Source organism: Palaemon carinicauda, chromosome 25, assembly GCF_036898095.1.
Source record: "Palaemon carinicauda isolate YSFRI2023 chromosome 25, ASM3689809v2, whole genome shotgun sequence".
Lineage (NCBI taxonomy): Eukaryota > Metazoa > Arthropoda > Malacostraca > Decapoda > Palaemonidae > Palaemon > Palaemon carinicauda.
The window spans coordinates 86,561,247-86,587,442 of NC_090749.1; the positions used below are offsets into that span (position 1 = coordinate 86,561,247).

The 26,196-nt window shown below is 40.2% G+C and overlaps 1 pseudogene; it reads right to left on the minus strand.

Moving 5' to 3' along the window:
* Positions 1–882: 882 nt before the first annotated feature.
* Positions 883–26,196, minus strand: part of LOC137618685 (zinc finger protein 83 pseudogene) — a 49,512-nt pseudogene continuing 24,198 nt past the window's right edge.

Consider the following 26,196-nt stretch of genomic DNA (forward strand, 5'->3'; position numbering starts at 1 on the left):
AGCTTTTGCTAAGATACACATTCACTGTAAAGAGCAAAGGGGTTTGTATTAGGTGTTGGAACAAATCATGAATTAGTTGACTTTTACATTAACAGCTTTATACATTTCACCCAGCTAAGTCAACTTTTCTCCAAAGTTTGGGAGCCAAAGATTGTGTGTATATAAGAACATATCAATTCCTGCTTATTTAGTTACAGACTGCTGCTTAAATCATTACAGTATACCACTGAAATATAAAGAACAATTTTGTTGATCTTAGGTACAAAGTACAGTAAAGTATTTGCTAAATATTATGAACATACAGAGGAAAATTATAGGTTTTAATATCAATATTATTGTGATATACAATTTTGCTTGACCTCATCAGAGACTAACAAGTTCAAATGTAAAGTGAAAAATTGTCTGTTTTCAAAATCCATCTTCAACAAGATCAGGTTACTTATATAAACAAAACCAAAATTACGTTAATTTGTTGGAGTAAACATAGTGTTAACTAATCACCTAAATTGTTTGCCAATGTGAAGTTAACAGTGTAGCCATGTCCCCTAAATTATTACAAAATAATCATAATAAAATCTAACTTTCACCCAATTGCCCCTTTGACTGCAGAGCTCCATGCCTTATGCTCTTTTTCTTCTTTGAATATTTTTTGTTAATTGGAAATGTTTTGGCTTTAGAAGTAAATATCTCAAATCCTAAATACTTTCTGTCTTGAGACCTGTCCATTTAATAATAATGAAGTGTGAAAGGAACTATAGTATAAATAAAATATGAAAATTGTTATAGAAATAATTTATTCAATCGTTAAATGCATGTTAAAAATACAATATCTCAAATTACCAATTAATTTTACATTATAAGAATATTACAAAACATGTTTCAATTACATACAAATAAAGATGAAAAAAAATAGAAGAAATATTCAAAGTCAATTTACAACTTTACAGACACAAAAACCTTCCCTTTTGTTTATAGTCTAACTGACAAAAATATCAATCTAAGAAGAACTTCAAAGTAAGGTAACATTTTGTACTTAGGAATTCTAAACTTTCCCTTAGAATTTAAACTGAAAAGGAACCTTTCTATCAGCAAGGACACCATCAGGTAAGAAAACCGAAGCCAAAGTTTGACAGATTATCAATGCGCAAGAAGAGGATACAAAAGTCAACTCTGTGAGTTTTGCACCGCTAGTTCTGACACAGTCTGTTCCAAGACTGTCATCAAGTCAAAGATGGTTGGGTTGGGTGGAAAGATCATAGCCTCTGTACCATGGTCTTCCATTGTCTTAGGTTAGCGTTCTCTTGCTTTAGGGAACTCTCGGACACACTATTCTATCTTATTTCTCTTCCTCTTGTTATGTTAATGTCTATATAGTTTATTTAGGAAATATTTAATTAATGTTGTTTCTCTTCTTAAAATATTTTATTTTCCCTTGTTTCCTTTCCTCACTAGGCTATTTTCCCTGTTGGGGACCCTGGGCTTATAGCATCCAGCTGTTCCAACTAGGGTAGTAGCTTAGCAGTTGATAATAATAATAATAATAATAATAATAATAATAATAATAATAATAATTTTATAAGGTATGAATTTTATGAAAGGGTCTGTGGAAGGGGAAATATATCTTGACTGGTAATTTCTGGTAAGAGAGAATGTCAAGCTGTACACTTTACATAAACTTCTGACATAATCAAATGCTACTAAGAATTTGCGATTACCGTATTTCCTGTGTCATGAGACGCTACGAGTGGTAACACGCTCCCTTAAATTAGCAAAGCAGTTTTGGGGAGAAAAAGAGAAATTGAGTATCTTAGCAGCAATTCCTGTCAGTTGCCACCACAACTACACGTTTAGTGTTTGTTGCTTTAAGTATTGTTTACATTAAAACAGTGTTGCCAAATGTTCCTAATCAAATTTTAGCTGGCAAGTAAAATTCCAGTAATATATTCAAAATTCCTCATAAACCCTATATTTTCACACAAACTTAATCATTGGACAAAGGAGTCTCTAGAAATTCTCCTATGAGAAATATTTTTGCTAATGTATGTAATTCTAGGTCTAGTTATTTTTTTGCTAACTCAGTAACACTGCATTCAATTAACAGTGGGATTTTTTTTAACAAGGTTGTATTCAGCAACAGATTCCAAATCAAAATATTGCTTGATTATAAAATATAAAAAAATTATGAGAAAGTAACAAATACTGCATGAATAGCTTATATGTCATAGAATCGTCTGCTACGAGACCACTAATTGGCATGTTTCCTTGTAGAAGGGGGTTGGTGAGTCATCAGCTGATTACCAAAACGAACAAACAACTTGCTATTGTACTTCATTAAACGAATTTCAATATAAAAATAGATCCATTTATTACATACGAATGATAAATGTAAGTTTATATTACATGTCAGGTGAGTGCGAGTGTCTTTGTCATTTAGTTGGGTGCTTAAGGGTTGTCAAACTCCACTATACACCTATTTCTTAGTGTTAAGACCTGGGGTGAGTTTTGGGGGCACTTTTCTGGAATAATGGTGCATCTTATGACATTGGAAAAACGGTGTGTTAGGCCTATGGAGAACTAAGACTACATCCTATTGAAGCAGTGACCTAGATTGGCCTTAATCTCCTTACAATACTCTAGAAAAGGACTAATAAAATTGCCTAAATACCAGCAATTTTTATTTCCTTAATGACAACTGCTTGACTGCCATAGCCTGGGACCAAGGAGGACATTTAGCATTGGAATGGAAAGGGGGAGGGGGGGGAACCTGAATTTACATCATGAAATTGAAAGTTTAGAGAGGTAAGAAGAAAAAAGTTGGAACAGAAATACAGCCCAAAAAGGGGCTCTCAGCAGCAGAGGGACACATAAATATTTGCTCTCTGATATCCTGTGTTTACAATATATTCTCCCCTTGAAATTTGTCTCGCTATTTATACATTAACCTAATGGTCTCTTTGATTTGTGTTTGGATTTAAGACACAAATGTGAGGGGGTGGAGGAGGAGGAAAAATGGTTATTCAACTTCTGAAGATACAATACGCAGGATTGCGGAATGAAGCAAATGGTACAGGTGGCCAACTGCATGCACGACAGGAGAATATCATCATAGCAAATGCTGAGGTCTTTCTTGGAGGCCCTCCCAGAAGGAAGTGGGCACTTTTGCGGACTGTAAATACAAGACTGCTCTCTTGAAGAGAGGTAGGGCAAAGTGGCAAATTACACAAGAGGCAAAGAAGGAAAATTATTTAGACTAATGAAATAAAAGGGTGAACAGTTGGTGTTTCTGTTTTTTTTTTCCTAAGGTTAGGCTTTCAGATAAGGAACTGGGGATTCTGATAAATGTAAGGAGAGCTATTGAAAATGTCCAAGTCTACAAGCAGATAGGAGAGGTAGAAGATGGAAAGAAAACTCAAGTCATGGAATCAAAATGAAGCAGTAAAGATTGAAGAGCAGAGTGAATGAGCAGACGACACAGCACTGGATGCTGATTCCCGAGAAAAATTGTAGAGATTGCTACTGGGGGATGCGATTAAGAACGTAGCATGTGGACCCTTAGTGCCTGGAAATCATGTGTGGGATGACGGCACTTATGGATGATTGTGAGCGTAGAAGATCTAGTTTGTGGCGTTCTCATGTGAGAGAGATGTTCACGAGTTTGTAACATCTCATGCGCTTAACCTTGGCAATGATCGTAAACTTATACAGGTTCTAGATCAACCCAGCAATCATGTTTGTCGGAATGATAGTTCGTGTAGAGAGAGGCCAAGAAGTGTATGTGAGGAAAATGTACTCACTACTTATGAAAACTGATCTGAAGAGTCAACCATCATAGGAGAGCTCCTTATGGTAGCTCATGGTTGCCTGCTAGTTTGTGAGTGTTAAGAGAAGGTCACCAAATTGCTGGTAAGCATCCTGGCAGGAGAGGAATTAGAGCAAGGGGTATGTATCTTGACCAATAGAGCTTCTGGCTCATCTCATATGAGATTTGGCACTGGTAGCAGGGGCGTGTCCCCTGGTACTCTGTATTGTACCTCAATTCCTTCCCAATGGAAGAGTGTTGCTACAACATTGTTCCTCCAACAAAACCACATCAGAAGATTCTGTTATCGTCTCAGGAACCCTTCAACGGGGAGCCAATATGGCAGCGGGTATTGATATCAGTGGCATGCACTGCTCCTCTTTCCAGAGAGAGAGAGAGAGAGAGAGAGAGAGAGAGAGAGAGAGAGAGAGAGAGAGAGCAACTCATCGATCGGCCTTCCTTTGAAGATGAAAGATAGAACTTGAAGTTCATCTTCTGTAGTCAGAGATTGACAGACACTGAAGGTCTCGTACACATGAGGGATAGGACAGCATCAGACATGCAACCCAACAGGAACAGGTATACAGTATTTGATAAAGGCAGTTAGCACAGATACTGTAACACAATTACGCTACCTGGTGTATAGGGGAGGTCTACTCGCCAACTACTACCACTACTACTACCTGAAGTAATAGTCCTATGAAAGGTAAAAAGGTTTGTATGATGTGTAGCAATAAACCAATAATAGAAATTGAGATAAAAAAACAAATTAAGCATAATAATAATAAACCAATTGAGTGAAATTTAACTTGGTACAAAAATCCTTAAAGAAAGTTGCACTACAGTAATTATGTCTCCCCTCCACCACATACTGCGTAAGAGATCAGCAGACAAATGTAAATAAAACACTTCAGTTTTCTGTTGTTCAAGGATTTCCTCTAATTATTTAATCTCCACAAATGCAGTTAAGGTTCCTAACTGTCAAATGTTCCTAAGCAACAAAGGATGTGAATAATTAGGGAGTCAGAGGTACAGTACAAAGAGGAGGTGCATAACTAGTTAACATGAGATGGCCCATCAGAGTGCAATAGCACAAGCAGCTGAACATCACCAGGGAGACACAGCTCTCCTTTAATCGGACATGTTTCTCTTGCTTGATCAAAATTACATTAAACTTGTTTTTAAAGGTCCAGCAAAGAGACATTTGCAATGGAACTGTCTCAATTCCAGTTGATTGACCTAACAAGAGAGCGCACAGCTAGAGTCAGGCAAATATGGAAATTTAAACGCTTTGTACCAGCTTTCACTTCTTTTCAAAAGAACACAACTTCCCCACTTCCTTAAAAATTTTCTCCAGCACAAATCTTCCTCGTATGCTTTGAAAACTGTTCTCCAGGCAAATGTCATATCACACACACTGCACTTAAATGGCTTCACCCTTTGTCTTAATACCTTAATTGCCTCTACTTTATATTACTGATTCAATGGACCTCAACTTGGGGTCTACGGTTGTACCTCTAATACTCCATTAGCCTTGTATCAGAGGGATCTTTTCAAGATGGTCACCGTTCCCTTCATGGCAGCAATCTGCACCTCATTTATGCTTCGGCAACTTGGTATCCCTTGACCGTATGGTCTCAGGTTTTTCTTTATAAGTCCTGATGCCTCCACCACCACAGGTATTACTTCTATTTCTTTCAGTTCACAAGTATTTTTCAGATCGTTCTTCAGTTCTTGATATTTTGTTATTCTCTGCCTCTCAACTCTGTTGAGGCTGAAATCACTGGGTACTGTCACATCTATAATCTTTGCTGTTTTTTCTTGCTTATTCCAGATCACAATATCAGGTCTTATAGCACCTCCTATATATCTTCTTGCCGGGATTATCCTATCATAAAAGATCGTAATACATATGTTCGAGGTCACTGGATCTGGTTCATGCTTCCACATCTTATCTTTTACTTCAATTTCACATTCTTTACACATTTTCCATTGTATATATTTACAGATCTTAAGGAAGGCCCAATGCTGTCTCCAACACCATTTAACCAAAACTGACATCTCTCTCTCTCTCTCTCTCTCTCTCTCTCTGTAGGATTTAAAAAACATAACCCGGGATATCTATTCATGAACATAACATACAAAATCTATCATCGCAAATCGTGAAGCCCTGAACGTGTGATGATGAAAAAGAAGAAAATGAATAAGAAGAAGGAAGATCTTCCTTTTGATCGAAGGGAGAATGAAAAGAACAAATGTTCATTCCATTGGCGAATTAAAGTCTGCCAGCTGAAACCAGATGACCAACACTCTCAACTGCTGCATGACAAAACCTGCACTGGTTGTTTCCTGATATGCTCGACCAACTTTTTTGAAGCCGTTTGTTAGGAGGCCTTGGTCTTGCGTTCTTATCATCATCCTTTCTCCATCAAAACCCATTATGAATTTTATGATGCCTTGTGAGATAACCTTTCCGAGAAAATGCTTTGTAACAGACACTGCACTTTAATGAACCAGTGTGAATTATATAATGTATTGTGAGATAACTTCTCTCAGAAAATGCTTTGTCACAGACATTACACTTGAATGGTTTCTCCCCAGTGTGAATTCTAGAATGTGTTGCAAGATTACCTTTCGTATGAAATGCTTTGTCACATACATTACACTTGAATGGTTTCTCCCCGGTATGAATTCTAAAATGTGTTGTGAATTGACTTTTCGTATTAAACGCTTTGTCACAGACATTACACTTGAATGGTTTCTCCCCAGTATGAATTCTAAAATGTGTTGCAAGATAACTTTTCCTATTAAATGCTTTGTCACAGACATTACACTTGAATGGCTTCTCCCCAGTGTGAATTCTAGAATGTGTTGCAAGATTACCTTTCGTATGAAATGCTTTGTCACATACATTACACTTGAATGGTTTCTCCCCAGTGTGATATCTAAAATGTGTTGCAAGACAAGTTTTCCTATTAAATGCTTTGTCACAGACACTGCACTTGAATGGTTTCTCCCCAGTGTGAATTCTAAAATGCCTTGCAAGGGAGGCTTTCGTATTAAATGCTTTGTCACAGACACTGCACTTGAATGGTATCTCCCCATTGTGAATTCGAGAATGTGTTGCAAGATTACCTTTCATATTAAATGCTTTGTCACAGACATTACACTTGAATGGCTTCTCCCCAGTGTGAATTCTAAAATGTCTTGCAAGATATCTTTTTGTAGGAAATGCTTTGTCACAGACACTGCACTTGAATGGTTTCTCTCCATTGTGAATTCTAGAATGTGTTGCAAGAATACTTTTCAAATGAAATGCTTTGTCACAAACCCTACACTTGAATGGTTTCTCCCCGGTGTGAATTCTAGTATGTGCTGTAAGATAACTTTTTGTATGAAATGCTTTGTCACAGACACTGCACTTGAATGGTTTCTCCTCAGTGTGAATTCTAGAATGTGTTGCAAGAGTACTTTTCAAATGAAATGCTTTGTCACAGACACTGCACTTGAATGGTTTCTCCCCGGTGTGAATTCTAGAATGTGTTGTATGATTACCTTTCCAATGAAATGCTTTGTCACAGACACTGCACTTGAATGGTTTCTCCCCGGTGTGAATTCTAGAATGTGATGCAAGATGACTTTTTGTACGAAATGCTTTGCCACAGACATTGCACTTGAATGACTTTAACCTATTGTGAGTTTCATAATGTATGTTAAGATCAATTTCATTAGAAAATATTTTGTTACTTTCTCTGCATCTGAACAGGTCTCCAGTGGGAATTAGCATTCGAGTGTTGGGGTTAACTACTCCACTAAATTGCTTTTCAGAATTTCCACCCACAACCGACTTCTCTCTCGTACCAACATAAATTTGAGTTTTATAATCACTTTCCTGACAAAGAGGTTTTTCACAGCCTCTATTTTCCCTCTGCTCCTCTTTCTGTAAACCTTTTTTCCCACTTCCTCTTCCCTTCCCTTTGTCCTCTTTCCTATTGGATCCCAAATGTATGTCACTTTCCTCTTTTACACTTGTCTTTACACTCTTCTCCTCTTCTTTATTGACTTCCCTTTTGCTAATTTGTGAACCCTCCTCACTCTCTGATGCATCAGAGTCTAAACAGTATTTCATGTCACCTTCATTTGACTCAAATATTTCTGGTTCTGCTTTGAATTCTATTTCTGGCTTGGTTTTGAATTCTATTTCTGGCTTGACTTTGAATTCTATTTCTGGCTTGGCTTTGAATTCTATTTCTGGCTCTGCCTCAAATTCTGGCTCTGCTTTGAATTCCATGTCTGGATCCATGAAAAGAGAGTCATCATCAAAGAGTCCACAACTGTTGACCAAATCATCATTTTCTATCTTGACTGCAGAGTGTGAAAACGAATCTTCCTTTTTGCTTTTTATTGGAAATTCAATTGATTCAGAGTTCTTAATCCTCTCCCTATCATTGGATGACATCCTCTTCAATATTATCTTCAACAGTAGACAAATATAAAGTTAACAGCAAACTTCCTATTCTCTACATGAAAGTCTTACAGCATGAACTAACACAGACCCTTCCTCCTTTTTCTCAGTCCTGTATCTCTTCTAGATATTTTCAGTAGTTTACATAATCTTCGTCACAATAGCTGGATGATTATTTCCTTTGTGATGAAAAATCTGAAATAGTAGAGAACATCTATCATTGGAATAGGAAAAGAGGAAAATATTTGTTGAAGTTTTCTGAAATACAAATAAAAATGTTTAAATTGAAAAATTTTTCTTAAGTAATTGTATTTTTCATAGCCATAACAACCTGAGTCCTAAATTTAATTAGGTCAACTCACAGATTAGAGGGTTAAAAGTTCCCTTGGAACCAAAACTGGAAGTTTCTGTAACTTCACCGTAAGTGTTCCAGGCCTGATCTGTGGAGAAGCAAAGAGAAGCCACTATTGCCCCCTATATGTTTATCATAGGAGAAAGTGATAGGCCCTGGGTCATACATGAATTGTACCGTCCCCTGTAAACAGAAATCGTACCACCTGGAGGGGATGTGAGTAAGAATCACATACCAAGTAAACGAATAATGAGTAGGTAGTGTCGCGACGTGGCTGTGAGGTACTAACAGAAAGGAGAGGTGAATTTAAGAGAATTTATTCAACACGATAGTGAGCTTATATGCAAAAATTTGAGGACTACCATGGCACAAAACATCCAACAATGTGAAACATGCAATGGCAAGCTTAAACAAGTTTTTCTATTTGTGGGAGAGAGCGAGTGATGAATAAAGCAATAGCATTAGAGTGTATGAGCGTGTATAAAATATGTGCAGTACATGGCTCCCCCCCCTAAAAAAGACATACATGTGAAATAGAGTATCCTGCCCTAAAGAGGCAAACTGTAGGTGAGTCATCTTGGAGGAAATATGCAGGTTTTAGGCGATTCATAAAGACCCAGTCATCTGTGCCACGAATGGTAATTAAGAAAGCCTTCGGCGTGTGACAGATAACGAGGAAAGAGCCCGTGTAAGGGACATCAGCGGTGACTTGCTGTAATGTGATGTGATGTGATTAGATTGGCATTGCCTTCTAAATAAGAGGACCACGGGCTCTTACATTGGCAGCGTGTAAGTGGGATAACCTTGTGAAAGTGGCAGATCAGGAACACAGAGGACGGACAGGATGAAGATGGGCGACAACAGCATGACGACCGAGGTTGGAGTCTAAAAGCTCAGCTGAGCAAAGCAAACAAGGCCTCCCTAAACATGGTTTCTCTTCAGTACTAGAGAAATTGATTTTTTCTTATTGTAAGTCCGTAAGCGACTGTGGTGGCTTGCTAGTGTCAATGTGCACGGAAACGTGTTGTAGAGTTTAAATCTTTCGGTATGTGTTGCTTCACTGGGCGCTTGTACGTCTGAGGACAGGGAGTAAATTTTTCCACAACGTGACGTAGGCACTGCTGCCAAGTCTATCATCATGTCCTGGCACCTCAACCTCTGCTTGGGTATGGAATTTGACTTTTCTCAGATTACCACAATAACCAGATTGTGGCAAAATGCGAGAATCCAATATCAACTCTGAATCAATTGCCTCTGCAAGGAGGCCAGAATCAATAAATTGTCGAGATACCTCAGGAAACGTATCCCTAGCAAGTGGGCCCAAGCGCCTAGCAATGTGAACACCAGAGCAATCACCTTGGGAGCCATACACAGTCCCAAGCACTGAGTCTCTCACTTTTACAGTCAGTCCCAATCTTCAATAAGGTTAGGTAACAGAGACAGGCACGAAAAGCACAAATTCACGTATATTTGGAAAACTTACCCAAACCTAACAACTCACTGCCCATTGCCTACACTTGGATAATTAACATGCTAAGTACTGACTATTATCATTTTTACTTGGTTTCTATCACATGATAAGTAGTTTGTAATTAAATCAGAAATTATACAGTTCATGTGCACATGTGTACACTATGTACTGGACACGGTAAGGCTATAGTATAGTACGTAAAAATACAGTACAGTAAGCGTTGCCCTGACCAAAACTATAATTTTACCGAGTAGTGGTCATACACTTACAGTATAATAACCAAACACCGTTGTTCCTATCTAGTAATACAGTATAACACTCGCCGATACTGTAGTGTATGTTACTATAATATATATACAGTACTATCACTACAGTAAAGCTTAAATGTACTGTATGTGTTTGGTGTTTTCATTCGGTTGACTTGACTCACCGCACAAGTAGCCTACTTTTACAATAAACAATACTATGCATTACTCTAATTTGGTACTGTACAATATGTATACAATTTAAGGTTAACTAAGTGTATTCATTTTATACAACGACCACGAACTATTTTCGTACAAAGTTTTACAGTCATGAAGTATGACGCAACTCCTGATGTGTAGGCGTCGTCTCTTGCGCAGTACTGTAAGAAGTCATATATTTACAGTATCACCATCCCCACTGTTATCACCATATTAAGGGGTTGGTTGCCTGATGCGCCCTCTCTAATGCCATCTATCAAAGGCATCATCTTGTCTCCATATCATCCTTCACCTTATCTCGCCATCTAATCCTTTGCCTCTCTCTCGATCTTCTACACCTAACAGGGTCCTCCAATGCTCTACTCACTCCCTCCACAACATCCATCCTTCACACGTGCCCATACCTCTCAGTCGTGACACTCTTATCATCTCAGTAATTTTTAAAACTCTTCCATTCTTCTTATTTCCTAATTTTCCAATCTTTCAAGAAGTGATATTCCCATAATCCACCTCAGAATTTTCATCTCTGTTCTCTCAAGCTTTGCTTCCTCTTTTCAAGGGCGGCCTTTCTGGCCTTATGCATATATGCAGTATATTACCCAGTATATATAAAAAATGTTCAGTATGTACTACTGTATAAAAATAAATCACCTTTTTACATGAAAATATGATTCTGCTCAAAAAGAACTGAAGCGTGGATATACATGCGACGAGAGATGATGTACGACTGACGAGCAGGGTTGAAATTTCTGATGTTGGATATGCACCCCATGAACTTCCGAAAAGCGCTAAATCTTTTTTTAAGATATAACAATGATAAAGCTGAAATTGTTTTAATAAGTCAAGTTGGGAAGAAAGACTCTGAAAGGTAACCAATTTATCATATTATATACAATCACCGGGAAAAACACTTTATTCCGTGATGGCATAAAATGGCGAAACCGTGCCAGATAGTAAAAATGCGGTAATTCTCTATAAATGCGCCAGATCTAGCACAAAATGCGCTGAAGAGGCAACTCTAGCGACGAGTCAGAGTGAGATTGGAGCGGAGAGGGAAGTGGAGCGAAGCTAACAAAGTGCAGAGTAGCACGGGCTGTTTGAAATTGTCGCACTCTAGCAAAATCGCGAGGAATAAGCACATGTAATGCAGAGGCTGACTAATATACAATATCGTAGAGGGAAAACCAAAGGTACTTTTGAGAGAAGAGAAAAACAAGAGCTTGAAAATAAGCGTCCTTCAGATCTACCAAAAGCTTGAAGTCTCCCTCTCTGATAGAAGACATCATAGACAGCACTGTTTCCATCCTGAACTTCGTTTGGCACACACTTGTTCAGAGAAGAGAGGTTGATGACTACCGTATATTTTCTCGCATAAGCGATCCATTTGTAGCTTCACTTGTTAGGCCACTTGACCTCCTTGGAGCGTCTAGTGACAAATGGCCCTCTCCGCATCAGGTCTCTCCAGTGGCAGCTATAGACCTTTTGGTCTCAGCACAAGGACATCCCAAACCTTTGGGTTCCGAAGGGATTGAAGAGAAAGAGATGTGGCGGGTGTCACATATCAAGCTCTGAAGGGGAGTCGATCTTCTCTCTCCCCGAGAATTGATATTCTTCACAGATACATCAAAAGAAGGGTGGGGCTCACATGTTGAGCACTGTCTCTTGATTAGGGTACGAGTCCAAATGACATTATCACATAAACCTCCTGGAAATGAGGGCAGCCTTTCTGGCTCTCAAGCAGTTCCAACAGCAATGCCCTACTCCCTGTAGGGCTCATGTAGTGGTTGGAAAAAATTTGAATGACCCCATGATGTAAAATGTACCATAGATAGATAGACAGCCATTGCACCCAAAAAAATGGCTCAATAAATTTCTCCAGTCATCATTTACTGCAAATTTTGAGAAATACTACGAATTTTAAAGATAATTTGTATTCTTGCTCGCTACACAAACCTGCATCATTCACATTGTATGGGGTTTACTCCTAAGTCATTTAGTTACGACGAGAACAAAAGAGGTTGTGGGATTCTAGCAACATTGTATGGTGAGCAGCTATCCCATCCACACTGTGAGGGAGTGGCTGAGTCATCAAGGCAGCTTTACTTTTATTCCATGGTCAATTCTTGTGGGGGAGGGGGTGGTCGATGAGGCAGGATTTTTAAAATAAATGACTCAGGTTTGTAAAGCTGGGAAAATGACAAATTTGGAAATAATATGTATTTCTCCTAACTGTACATACCTGGAGCTCTTTACAATGGAGATGTATTTTGTAATAGCTGAAACTAGCCATTAAGCTTGTCACAAGAAGTCTTTACCCTCCACTAGTTAGCAGGGGGGCTGACCAGCCACCCCGCTCACACCTGCACTATTAACAAACCGTCACTTTGCAATTGCGTCATGACTTCCGGGTGGAAGGTGATGGTGGTACCAGTATGTGTAAAGAGTTCCAGGTTTGCATTACTGCAAAAAATAATGAGGAAAGAGCCCGTGTAAGGGGGTATCAGCAGTGGCTTGATGTAATGTGATTAGGGGACTGCACGCTCTTGCATTGGAACCTGTAAGTGGGATAATCTTGTGAAAGTGGCAGATCAGGAACACAGAGGAGGGACAGGATGAAGATGGGATGACAGCAGCATGGCAAACGAGGCTGGAGTCCGAATCTCTTCCCCACTGTCATCACCACATTAAGGGGTCAATTGCCTGATGCGGCCTCTCCAATGCCATCTACCAAAGGCATCATCTTGTCTCCATATCATCCTTCACCTTATCTCGCCATCTAATCCTCTGCCTCTCTTTCAATCTTCTATCCATAACAAGGTCCTCCCATGCTCTACTCACTCCCTCCCCAACATCCATCCTTCACACGTGCCCATACCTCTCAGTCGTGACACTCTTATCATCTCTGTAATCTTTAAAACTCTTCCATTTTTCTTATTTCCTAATTTTCTTATCTTTCAAGAAGTAATATTCCCATAATCCACCTCAGAATTCTCATCTCTGTTCTCTCAAGCTTTGCTTCCTCTTTTCAAGGGCAGCCTTTCTGGCCTTATGCATATCTGCAGTATATTACCCAGTATACAGAAACAATGTTCAGTATGTACTACTGTATACAAATAAATCACTTTTTTACATGAAAACATGATTCTGCTCAAAAAGGACCGAAGAGGAGATACACATGCGAAGAGAGACGATGCAAGACTACCGAGCAGGGTTGAAATTTCTGATGTTGAGTACGCACTACATGAACTTCCGAAAAGGGCTAAAATCTTTTTTAAGATATAACAAAGATGAAGATGAAATTGTTTCACTAAGTTAAGTTGAGAAAAAGACTCAAAAGGGAACCAATTTATCATATTATATACTATCAGCAGAAAAAACAATGTATTTCGTAATGGTGCAAAATAGCGAAACTATGCCAGATAGTAAAAACGCGCTAAATTCTCTATAAATGCGCCAGATCTAGCATGAAATGCACTGAAGTGGCATCTCTGGCGACAATTCAGAGTGAGATTGGAGCGGAGAGGGAAGTGAGGCAAAGCTAACAAAGTGCCGAGTAGCACGGGCTGTTTGAAATCATCCCTCTGCGAGAGTATTTTTCAAAATCATTTGATTTTTTATTCAACAGATTATACGGGTCTCTGTGTTGCACTCTAGCAAAATCGCGAAGAATAAACACAAGTAATGCAGAGGCTGTCTGGTATACAATATCATAGAGGGAGAACCGAAGGTATTTTCGAGAGGAGAAATGAACAAGCTCTTGAAATTAAGTGTCCTTCAGGTCTACTGAAAGCCTGAAGTCTCCCTCTCTGATGGAAGACATCCCAGACAGCACTGTTTCCATCCTGAACTTCGTTTGGCACACACTTGTTCAGAAGAGAGGTCGATGACTACCGTATATTTTCTTGTATAAGACGATCCATCTGTGGCTTCACTTGTTAAGCCACTTGACCTCCTTGGAGCGTCTAGTGACAAATGGCCGTCTCCGCATCAGGGCTCTCCAGTGGCAGCTATAGACCTTTTGGTCTCAGCACAAGGACATGCTGAACCTTCAGGTTGGGAAGGGTTTGAAGAGAAAGAGATGTGGTGGGTATCACATGTCAAGCTCCTCAGGGGAGTTTATCTTTTCTCTCCTACCCCAGAATTGATATTCTTCACAGATACATCATTAACTAGTGGTGGGTGATTATACCTTGATAAAAGTCTTAAGGCTAATTTCAAGCTTTGCTAAAAATATATTCCCTATAAAGAGTTTAAGGTTAATATAGCTAGAAAAATACAAATTACTCAAAAATTTGTCATTTTATATTCCTTTTGTTTTTTGTACGTTTATGTTATTTGCTCTCATCCCATCTTTAAATTGTCTCTAATTCATTTGTATTTTCTTTCAGTCTGATGCAATGCCCAACTCCCTGTATGGCTCATGAAGTGGTTGGAAAAAACTAGAATGACGCTACGATGTAAAATGTACCATAAGTAGATAGACAGCCATTACACCCCAAAAAATTACTCAATAAATTTCTCCAGTCTTCATTTACTGCAAAGTTTGAGAAATACTACAAATTTTAAAGATAATTTGTATTTTTGCTGGCTATACAAACCTGAGTCACTTACATTGTATGCGGTTCACTCTTAAGTCATTTGGTTATGACGAGAACAAAAGAGCTTGTGGGATTCTAACAACATTGTATGGTGAGCAGCTATCCCGCCCGCACTGGGAAGGAGTGGCTGAGTCATCAAGGCAGCTTTACTTTTATTTCATGATCAAGATTTGCAGGGTGGATGAGGCAGGATTTTTAAAATAAATGACTGAGGTTTGTATAGCTAGGAAAAATGACAAATTAGGAAATAATTTGTGTTTTTCCTAACTGTACATACCTGGAGCTCTTTACAATGGAGATATATTTCGGCGGTAGCTGAAACCAGCCGTGAAGCTTGTTATGAAGATTATTTACCCTACGCTAATTACCAGGGCAGGCAGACCAGCCATCCCACTAACACCTGCACTATCAACAAACCGTCACTTTGCAATTTCAGCCAGAATTATGGGGCAAGGTGATGGTGGGACAAGTACGTGTAGGGTTCCAAATTTATCATTTGTTCCTGCACTTTATATACACCATTATGCTCTTTATATAGGAGACTCCTTCCATAGTGGGTGGAAGTCCAAACACCAACTTGCTGGTGTTTACTCTTTGCTTTGCACGAGTTGTTAAGAGACACCCTAACACCTTGAGGGTTAATGGCTTCAGCAATCCATGCTAGGTGTAAAAATTTAGCAATGTGACTTGACCAGTTAAGCAAATTTAGAGCTAAACTCTGCACTTAACCTAGACATTGCCCGACTCCACGTCGATGGAGATCAGAGATATAACAAAAATATACAGTACACATATATCAAGGTACACAAGAGATGATGGTACCCTCCTGCAGTTAAGGAAGTCAGTTTGCAGAGTTCCTTGGATGTTGAGCACCAAGAGAGGGGAGAGTGAAAAAGGAAATGGCCAGTCACTCACGCACTCATCCTAGACTTACTTGCGGGTAACATCTGCCCTCAACCAACTGCTACTTCTCCTAAAAGGCACCTGAGGTGTTATTGACCGTTTCTTGCAGCCAACACAGGCCCTAAGGTAAAATGCTAGGTTCCTGTAGGTTACGTCTTGCAGGTTGTGGCTGGTGAAAGTGGTTTGCCATTTTCATACATCAAATTCTTTTTGAATGCCAAGGACGTGCTGATGTCCCTGACATCATGAGTTCAGGGTCGATGACTAGAAGGTGAGGAGCCTGGTTGTATGGCTCTATTGATCCCCTGTCTGATCCAGAGAGAGATGGAGTTCTTAATGACCTTCCTTTTGACTCTCCCCGAGCTCACAAAGAGGCTGCTGATATGAGGGCGGCCTCTGGCGGGGCAGAGTAACAGTTGATCTGGGTCATCTGTTACAGAACGGAGACTCTCAATCCGAAAGGGCCCAAATCTAGGATACGCTACAGCTGGATTTCAAGTCTTAGCCACGAACTCAGCGACAAAGATAAGTGTCACATCTCCATTCCCCTTGAATAGACAATGTCATAGGAAAGACCATGTAGCTTGCTAACTCTCTTTGCAGAGGCCAGGCCCAATACGAAAAAATTCTCTAACATCAAGTCATGATCTGATGCTTGTTGAAGATGTTCCACGGAGGTCTAACTTCAAACTAAGGGCAGATGCACTCAAAATTTCATATGATGAGAGATAATTTCATTAAGGAAGAAATGCTAACTCCATTCAGTCTAAAAGTTTGGCTCTACGCTGAGCGATACTCTTTGGCCGGTGATACTGAACGGAGTTTTTCTTTCCTGAGGTAAAACAGAATCTTTCCTCTTGTAGGAATAGTTGCATTGAAGGGAGCGATACCCTGTCAACAACACCAACCACAAAAGACGGTCCACTTTACCTGATATGACTCACGATGGTATCCTGCCATTCTCCTTACAACTGGTCTCAAAAAGCCTCTCTTTCCAAGGAGTTGTAGGGTAATTTCCAGGCGTGAAGACAAAGCAATGGAATCACCAGATGAAAATTCTTTAAGGTGATTGTCTCAGGACTACTTACTAGGCAGAATGGGGTAACGCGTAGACGTCCAGACCATTCCTTTGATGTTGGAAGGTGTCCTGTCAGACTGCCTGTGGATCCAGTACCGGGGAGCAGTACACTGGTAGCTTTTGGTACAGAGACGTCGCAAACAGGTAGATTGTCAATGAACTCCACAAAGTCAAAACTTTGTTGGCTATCTGTTGTTTCAAAGACCATTTGGAGTCTACTATCAGAGTCCTGCTGCTTAGATTGTCTGCCAACACATTTTTCTTGCCCGGGATGGAACAGTCTGTGAGGGCTACCAAATTTTCTTCCGTCCATGTGATGATTTCTACAGCTGCATGGTAAAGGTGCTGTGAAAAAGTACTTCTTTGCTTGTTTATGTATGACATGACCATGGTGTTGTCACTCATCGGCACCACGGAATGCCCTAAAAGGAGCTGATGGAATTGCTAGAGGGCCAGAAAGGCTGCCCTCATTTTTAGGAGGTTTATGTGACACTGTGGACTGTAATTGGAGCATAACCTTTATGCTGTGAAGTGCAACAGGTGAGCCCAGTACCCTTCTTATGATGCAATTGTGAAGAACAACAATTCTGGGTCAGAAAAGAGAAGATCTACTCCCCTCAGCAGATTGGTGTCTGACACCCAAACTTAGGTCTCTTTTCTGCTGAGCCTCCCAGCACCAAGGTGTTTGGAGAGTTTGGGTGCTGAGATAAAAAGCTCTTCAGCTGCCACTGTAGAGAGCATACGTGTAGGCAACCACTTGGGACACGTTCCTCCAAGGAGGTTAAATGCCCCAGAATCCTTTGCCACAGAACTGCTGGCAAGGCGACCTGCAAAAGAAACGGATGAGCCACCCGTTTCGATTTGCTGACGATTTTTCGAAAAACAATTATTCGAAAGACAATTGTTCGACAAACATTTTTTCGAAACCCAATTATTCAGAAACAATTGTTCGAATGTGTAATTGTTCGAATGTACAATTGATCGAATTACAAGATATTCGAATAAGCAATTTTTCGAAATTAATATTGTTTGAATCCATGAGTTACAGCGACTGCCTAGTTGAGCAAAAGTACGAATTCATTATTTTTGCGGTTTATAAGCAAGTGAGTAGTTAGGCCTATATGAGAAATAACTCAATTGAATTGTTTGTCTTTTAAATATATTGATAAAAAGGTAACCTTAAACAAATCCTGCTTTTGAAAATAAACATTAATAATCGAATGAGTAGTTAAATGAGAAACAACTCAATTGCATGTTTTTTCTTTGATACATTTATAAAATAAAATACAAATAAAAATGAACCGTAAACAAATCCTTCTTTGGAAAATAAAAAACATTAAAATTTTCAGTTATTTTGGACGTTTTCATGTTTAGTAGAAATTTCTTGAACCCTAAAATGCCTGAGTTCGTTAAGAGTGAAAATGGAAATTCCATGTTAGTAGTGAACGGACATTTATTTGTTAAAGACAACCAAATCCAAGATAAAACATATTGGAAGTTTCATAAATTTTCAAATTACTGTAAATGTCGTGCTATAACAGTAAAAGATGTTTCTATCCCTAACGAACATAATCATTCAGGTGATCCAGCTGAAATATAAGTGCGAAAATTTATGGAAATGCATCTTCGGATATTAGTGAATCTGGAGTGCAAGGATTGCCAACTGTAAACAGTATTAAGCACTCAATAGAAAGCTTTTCTTGCAAGAAAATTGTGGACTATCTACACACAATCATAGGAGGGCTATACGCTAGTGTTTTCAATCGAATATATTAAGACTTTCAAGAATGAAGATTTTCATCTTTTTGACTCTGGTCTGGAGGAAGAGAGAATATTGATATTTTCCACACACGCAAATCTTGATGTTCTAACTTCGTGTCGGAATTTCTTCAGCAATGGTACTTTCAAAACTGTCCCGACACTGTTTGACCAATTTTATACTATACATGGCTTAAAGAATGGGGGTTTTATACCTTATTTTATTTGGTTGCTGCCTAATAAAAAAGAAGAGACTTGGTGCAAGAAAGAATTTAATTTAGTCAAGCTTTATGGTTGTTTTTTTCCATTTAGGACAAATTTTATATAGGAAAGTATGCAATGTTGGTTTAATAGTACAGTATGATATTGACGTAGAGTTTTCAATGAAAATTCGAATGTTATTAGGACTAGCATTTATCCTTGAAGATAGTTATTGAAACTTTTGAAAATTTAGTAGAACAGGAGTTATCTTCACTCGAATTATGCTCTTGTTATTTTCAAGTTTTTATGGTTTATATATGAAACATTTATTTTAATGTTGTTATTGTTCTTGAGCTTCCCTAGTAGTTTTTCCATATTTCCTTTCCTCACTGGGCTATTTTCCCTGTTGGAGCCCTTGGGCTTATAGCATCCTGCTTTTCCAACTAAGGTTGTAGCTTAGCATTTAATAATAATAATAATAATAATAATAATAATAATAATAATCATGATGATGATGATGATGATGATTAATCCTATTCTCCTTTATGGTTATGTAAAGTATGCTATGGATTCGAACAACATGAATTTCGAAAAATTGCTTATTCGAACATCTTGTAATTTGATCAATTGTAAATTCGAACAAATACACATTCGAACAACTGTTTTCGAATAATTGGGTTTCGGAAAAAAGTTTTTCGAACAATTGTCTTTTGAATAACTGTGTTTTGAAAAATCGTCTGCACACGACCCGTTTCACCCCCTCTACTTGTTCTTCAGATGGGAAGACTTCGTCAAATTTGGTCGTGATCCTCATTCCTAGATATACCATTCCCTGTGAGGGTTGCAAGGATGACTTCTAGTAATTTACTACAATCTCCAGATCCTGGCAAAAGGTGAGAAGTCTGTCTCGATGGAGAAGAAGGGTCTCCCTTGAGTCTACTAGAACTAGCCAACCATCTAGATAATGAAGCAGACGTATGCCGTTCTTGTGGGCCCAGGTGGATACCAGGGTAAAGAGCTGTGTGAACACCTGAGGTGTTGTGGACAGGTCAAATCACAGCCCCTTAACTGGTATATATTTCCACTTAATGTGAATCTCAGGTACTTCCTTAAGGATGGATGAATGGGGATCTGAAAGTACGTATCTTTGAAAGTCTATTGATATCAAGACGTCCTATGGTCTGATGGCTTGTGTGACTGCCTGGGCAATTTCCATGTTGAGCGGAGTCTGGTGGACAAACTCGTTCAGGGCTGAGAGGTCGATAACTGATCTCCAGTCTCCGTAAGTCTTTTCTACAGGAAATAATCAACTGTATAAGCATTCTATATGGTCTGGACCTCGGCCCAAAGGGTCTGTTCCTTCAGAGATCCTCCGCATAGGAACCTGACATCATCAGATAGAGGGCTAGAGGAGTGCGAGAGAGAGAACGGAACAACGTATCTCTCTCGAAATATGGAGACCGACCAAGACTTGGCTCTGTGGAGCATCCCCCTTCACCAACTGCTCTGCAGACATCTCCAGCCTAGTGGACTACCTGGGGGAATACCCTCCCTAGAGGGAACATCTGTGCTTTTTTCTCTCTTGCTTACGTTCTTGAGGTTGTGCGGCCTGTTTCTGCAATGCCCATACTTCTTATCACAAACACGCGTTGTTGGAGACAATCTCTGTAGTGGTGGTACCGCAGAGCAAGAGCATGAAGTCATGGCCCTATGGAGGAGGGAGTCCTGGCTTGCCTTTCTCCATCTGTCTGCTGCTGCCTCAATGTCCTCCACGTTAAAGAGGGAGGGACTGTCCATTGAGTTTCGCAACTTCATTGCCTCTCCCATTGGCACCTGCTTCTGGAATTTTGAGATAACCACATAGCCTCCCTCATCTGGGCAGTAGTCTCCCTCTCAAGTTCCTCCTAAGCAAGTTCGTGACTTGTCGCCTCCTTATTTTATCTCTTCGGAAAATTCCGGTGATTGTAGCCGCCAACATCCTGGAGTCTCCGTCCTTGCCACTGTGTCTCCAAGGGGTATTGCCTTCAGGGGAAGTGCCTGTTTGGTCTGACATTATTGTTCTCAGCCAAGCCAACCATGCCTTGCTAATTTCCACTTGATTACGGACGCCCTTTTATAAGCGCTCGCAAGGCGACTCACAGACCTTCCGCAAGTGCTCTTGCGAAAGTTCGTGTGCCAGTTCGCGATGTCCGTACTCGCCAGTCTTGCTACTTTGTTTCTGATGAAGGTCTGTTTTTTTCTCGGAGGCACACTCCACTACAGTGGCATGTATGTGTTCTGCCTTTTGCTATTTGGGAGAAGCGCTTGTTCATGAGTAGTGCATATACAAACATTGTTCACCAAGGACTCTTTCGGCTGGCCCCTCGTTTGTGAAGGATGCTCCATGGTTCATAGATCTCACTAGGGATGTTAAGCAGGCTGCGATTGATCATGTTCCAGCGCGATTATTAAGGAACTTTAGACAACCTGTGACCATTCCCCAATCCGTATCAGGATCTCCTGGGAAGTTTCAGTAGGTCCGGAAGACAAGTAGGAGCACACATAGGAGCAATACTCTCACACCAAGGATCAGAAGGTGGATTGGCCCGAAGGTTGTCTAAGGATGAAATGATAAACACTCTTGCTCGGCCGCCTTTCAGAGGAGGCCTGATGAGCACAGGCAGCGGACAGAATACGAGGCACTGGAAAAAGAAGTTAGGTTTTCTTTGACCTTCAGGAAGACCCCAATTGGGAGAATGACCACTCCCGACACTCACCACATGGAGAAGCCAGTGTGTAGGATTGTCATCTGCATGCAGGGCAAAGTCAGTGAGGATCCGTCTCCACTACAGATATTAACGTTCTACAAGAGCAGCCCGTTATGTCAGGTCTAACCATCATATTAAGTCTTACGGCTAGGTAAATATAAGGCTTAACGGGAGAGTGATATGGCACGTTTTCACTATAACAAGCCAAAATCAAAACTGAGGGATTGGGTGAGCTTGTCAGTGGGGTGGCCGTCTAATCCCCACTAACTAGCGAAGGGCCGTTGACACCTTGCATAAAAGTTTATGGCTAGATTCCAGCTACGCTGAAAACATGGTTTGTATTTGTGAAGGAACAAACAGTTCTTAACCAGCTTGAGGCAAATCCCTTCTCAGCCGAAAGCAGAGCTATATTCTCATACCTTGGTACATATCTAGTTGCCCAACTTAAATTAAAAGTATTATGTTATGTAAGGCTTTGGTCTCTCCATTGTATGAATACAGTACTGATCTGAAATTTCTTGAAACACAAGTTAATCATTAATCTATCAGTTACTTTCACTCAGTTACAATGCTACTCACTGTACTTGTCCAGTGGGATTTCTAAGTAAGTCTCAGGGATACCCTGAGATGCAAACTGTTCCTTTTGGGTATTTTCGTAGGATAAAGAAGGCATATAACTCTAGCTGCTATTCATTACCTAGAAGAGAAACAAATAATTACAGATTGTATGCATTAAATCATGAACATTACATTGATGCTGCAGACTTGTTCAATTGGATTTAAAACTAAAAACTTCTACTACAATGACGACTGCCCGTTTTCTTTTTTATTGCGAAATATCAGCCATTTTAAAATCAGTATTTTTTCTAATTATACAAACCAAAGTCCTTTAATATGAGTAGGATTTCAGCATATCTGGAACAACTGTTAAACTTTTAACAGGGTAGTTATAGTTACTGTTGGGGGAATTGTAGGTCTACCCACTTTCCAGGTAGAATAACCCTCACTTTGATGAGATGCTTTTATTCCATGAGGAACTGGTGGGTATACAGTACTTCTGTGTACTTCTGTATCTAGTGGGAGGTGAAGGTTGTCTGGTGTTTCCGACTCCCAACTTCAAACCTTGCACTACTGACAGGCTCTTCCTGAAAGTCAGAGATGAGCTAATGCCCCTGACTTTGTGAGACCTTGCCAGAGACGGCCTTTCAAGCCTGTCATTGGTTGAAGGGTAGACACAGATGATGGTCTCATGAAGTTAGGACGAAAAAGCCTGCTGGAGTCTTGAACTGAAGTGCTCTGTTCTCTTAAGGTAGTGTACATAGAGCCTTTACAGGACAGAGAAGCAAGTCATCCTGACTCCCTCTGGATGCCTCCTAGAGAGGAGAGAGGGAGAAGGATTCAAACCTGGTATTGTGGACCACTGGATTCTGGGTCTTAGCCAGACTCAAGAACTTAAATAGAGGGGACCTCCTCCCATCACTCTGATTGACTTGTGTCATACGAGATGCCACACCGCTCATCAATTCACTTCGCCTACGCGAAGGTTAGCAGGAAGAGTCTTGGATGTCAGAACCCTGGCTGACGTCCTCTCAAAGGCTCACATGGGATAGGCATAAGGGACTTGATAACTCGAGCAACATTGTACTTCAGGGGCCTGAGATCTGAAGGTGGAAAAGACTGCTCAAAGATCCTCTGACAAGAGAAGTATCCCTTCTGTGGTACCAATCATGGAAGACACCCCACTTCCCCTGGTAAACAGCTGCAGAGGACCTTTGTAGGTACAGCATCCAGACATCTCCTTCCCAGTGCCTCGCAAAAAAGCCTTTTACTTAGAGCAGATGATGCTGGAAAGTTTCCACCTGTGAAGCACAAAGGACTCCGCTATATGATGGGACCTGAAGTTCGGGCCGACACAAATTAAAGGGCCATAAAAATAGTTCGCTTGGCATTTCAACAAGGAGAACCAGCAGAGAACTCATGGGTGTGCACAAATATGTGAGGGACAACTCCTGCAGGAAAGTGACATAGGATACGTACACAGAAGAAACTCATGGGCATGCAGGAACAGTTGAGGGTGTACCCCTATAGGGGAATGCTCCAGGGTGTGCTGACAGGAGAGAACTTGTGGGCGACCAAATATAAGAGGAACTTGAAGTTCTCCTCCTAGTGGGGCATATATTCAAGGCTAATGGTGAGGACACTCCAAATAGCAAGAAAATATAGGAATTCAACAGAGACATGACAGCTAAAAGATACATCTGTAGGGACTTTCTGAATATGGGAAGGCGCTGACGAAGAGGGTGGCGCCGCTCCCCTACAACTCAGTGGTAGCAAACATTGCTTCCCATTCATGACGGAAGACCCTCACATACAATGAACAAACTGCCGACAATTATCTAAAAGAAATAACAAAATATCAAAAGAGTCAGTTCACGGTGCTGGGAGGATGTCTTTACTCTTCAATGTTTGAAAACAGAGTGGCTGCTCAGGGTGCTGACAGGGGGGTGAGAGGGCCTCCCTGCCAGTAACTACAGACATTCCATTATAAATACTAAGAGCAGAGACCCAGTTGTGCTAAAAACACTCCTGTTAAAGGACGAGGCTTTGTATCCGTATAGGAACCAATTCACTTTCAAAATGTTCTTGACCTTCAAATGCAAATGACTTTAGGAGATACCTGTATCACATCTTGACTTGCCTGACCAGACCCTAAAGCCATCATTGCTTGAGGTTTTATTTGTGCAGTACTCTCACATAAGAATTCAGCCTGATGTAAATGTATGATAAATATGTAGATACCTATCATAATGCAACAATTAGTGAGATATTATAACTGGGGTAAGATCCATATAACAGGGTAATATCGACCACCACAGAGTACATTACAGTATGTAATGTATGTAGTATTCCCATTCTGTGTATTATTTTGTTTATATGGATGAATCAATAAAAAATATTGATTTATATACTTTATTAAAACTTTGGAATAATTTGTATTTTTCTTAACTATACAAATCTGAAGCTCTTTACAAAGGAGTATTATTTTGCCGATAGCTTAAACCAGCTGTTAAAGCTTTCGTGAGGTGTAACTACCCTCTGCTAGTTAGCAGTGGTAAACTAACCACCCCCCTTACACCAGCACTAGTAAAGAATCGTCACTTTACAATTACGACAGAACTTCTAGGGGAAGGTAATAGCAAGACCAGTATGTGTAAAGAGATATAAGTTTGTATACTGTAGTTAATAAAATTAGAAAATATTCCAAATTTGTCATTTGCTCTGGCACTACAGAATATACAAACCTTGCGCTCTTTACATAGGAGACTCACCTCATGGTGGGTGTAAGTCCTAAAACCAACTGGCTGGAGACTGTCCCGGGGTACACTCTATGCTACACACGAGTTGTTTAGAGGGAACTCTGACACCTCCTGATCCTAATAGGATGACAGCCAGGGCAATAAGTGCTAGCGTAGAATTCAGCAACATGACTTGACCTGGTAAGAGTAAAATTGGAGCTATGCTCCTCACTTAGCCTAAACATCGCCCAACTCCACATCGCTTGAAGAACGTGGACATAACAAATATATCAACATAATTAGGATACACAAAGGGCATAGTACATCTGAAGTCAGAGGAGGTCAGCTTGCAGAGTTCCTTGGATACTGAACTTCAGGACGGGGAGGATGAAATAGAAAGTGACCAGTAACTTACACATTCCTCTTAGACTTACTTGCAGATAACATCTGCCCTCAACCAACTGCTTCTCATCCTAAAAAAAAACCAAGAGGTGTTATTGACTACGTTTTGTGCAGCCACCACAAGCCCTATGGTGAATGTATACAGCTTCTTATGGGTTGCCATGCAGTGGTTGGTGGCCACTGTTTCCCATTTCCACATACCCGCTTGTAACACCAGCGTCACAGAAAAATTCCTTTGAACTCAAAGAATTTTCTGACACTCCTGGCTTCATGAGCACAGGGACGATGACTGGAAGATGAGGAGCCTGGATGCATGGCTCTCTTGATATACTGTTTAATCCCAGAGGATATAGAGTCTTTGTAATATTCCTCTGGTTCTCCCCGTGCTCACCAAGAGCCTGCATTTGATAGCCTCACGGCAGAGTAACAGTTGGTCTGGGTCATCTCTTACAGAAAAGAGACTCTCAGTCTGGGGTGCCTGATTCTAGGATCTGCTCCAGTCGGATTTTGAGTTTTGGTTATGACTCCAGGATGAATGGGTGGCGATGTCATAGGACACACCATGTAGCTTGTTGACTCTCTTTGCAGAGGACAGAGTTAGGTGAATGACTGTCCTCTGGGTCAGGTCACAATCTGATGCTTGACAAAAACAGTGGTCCTTT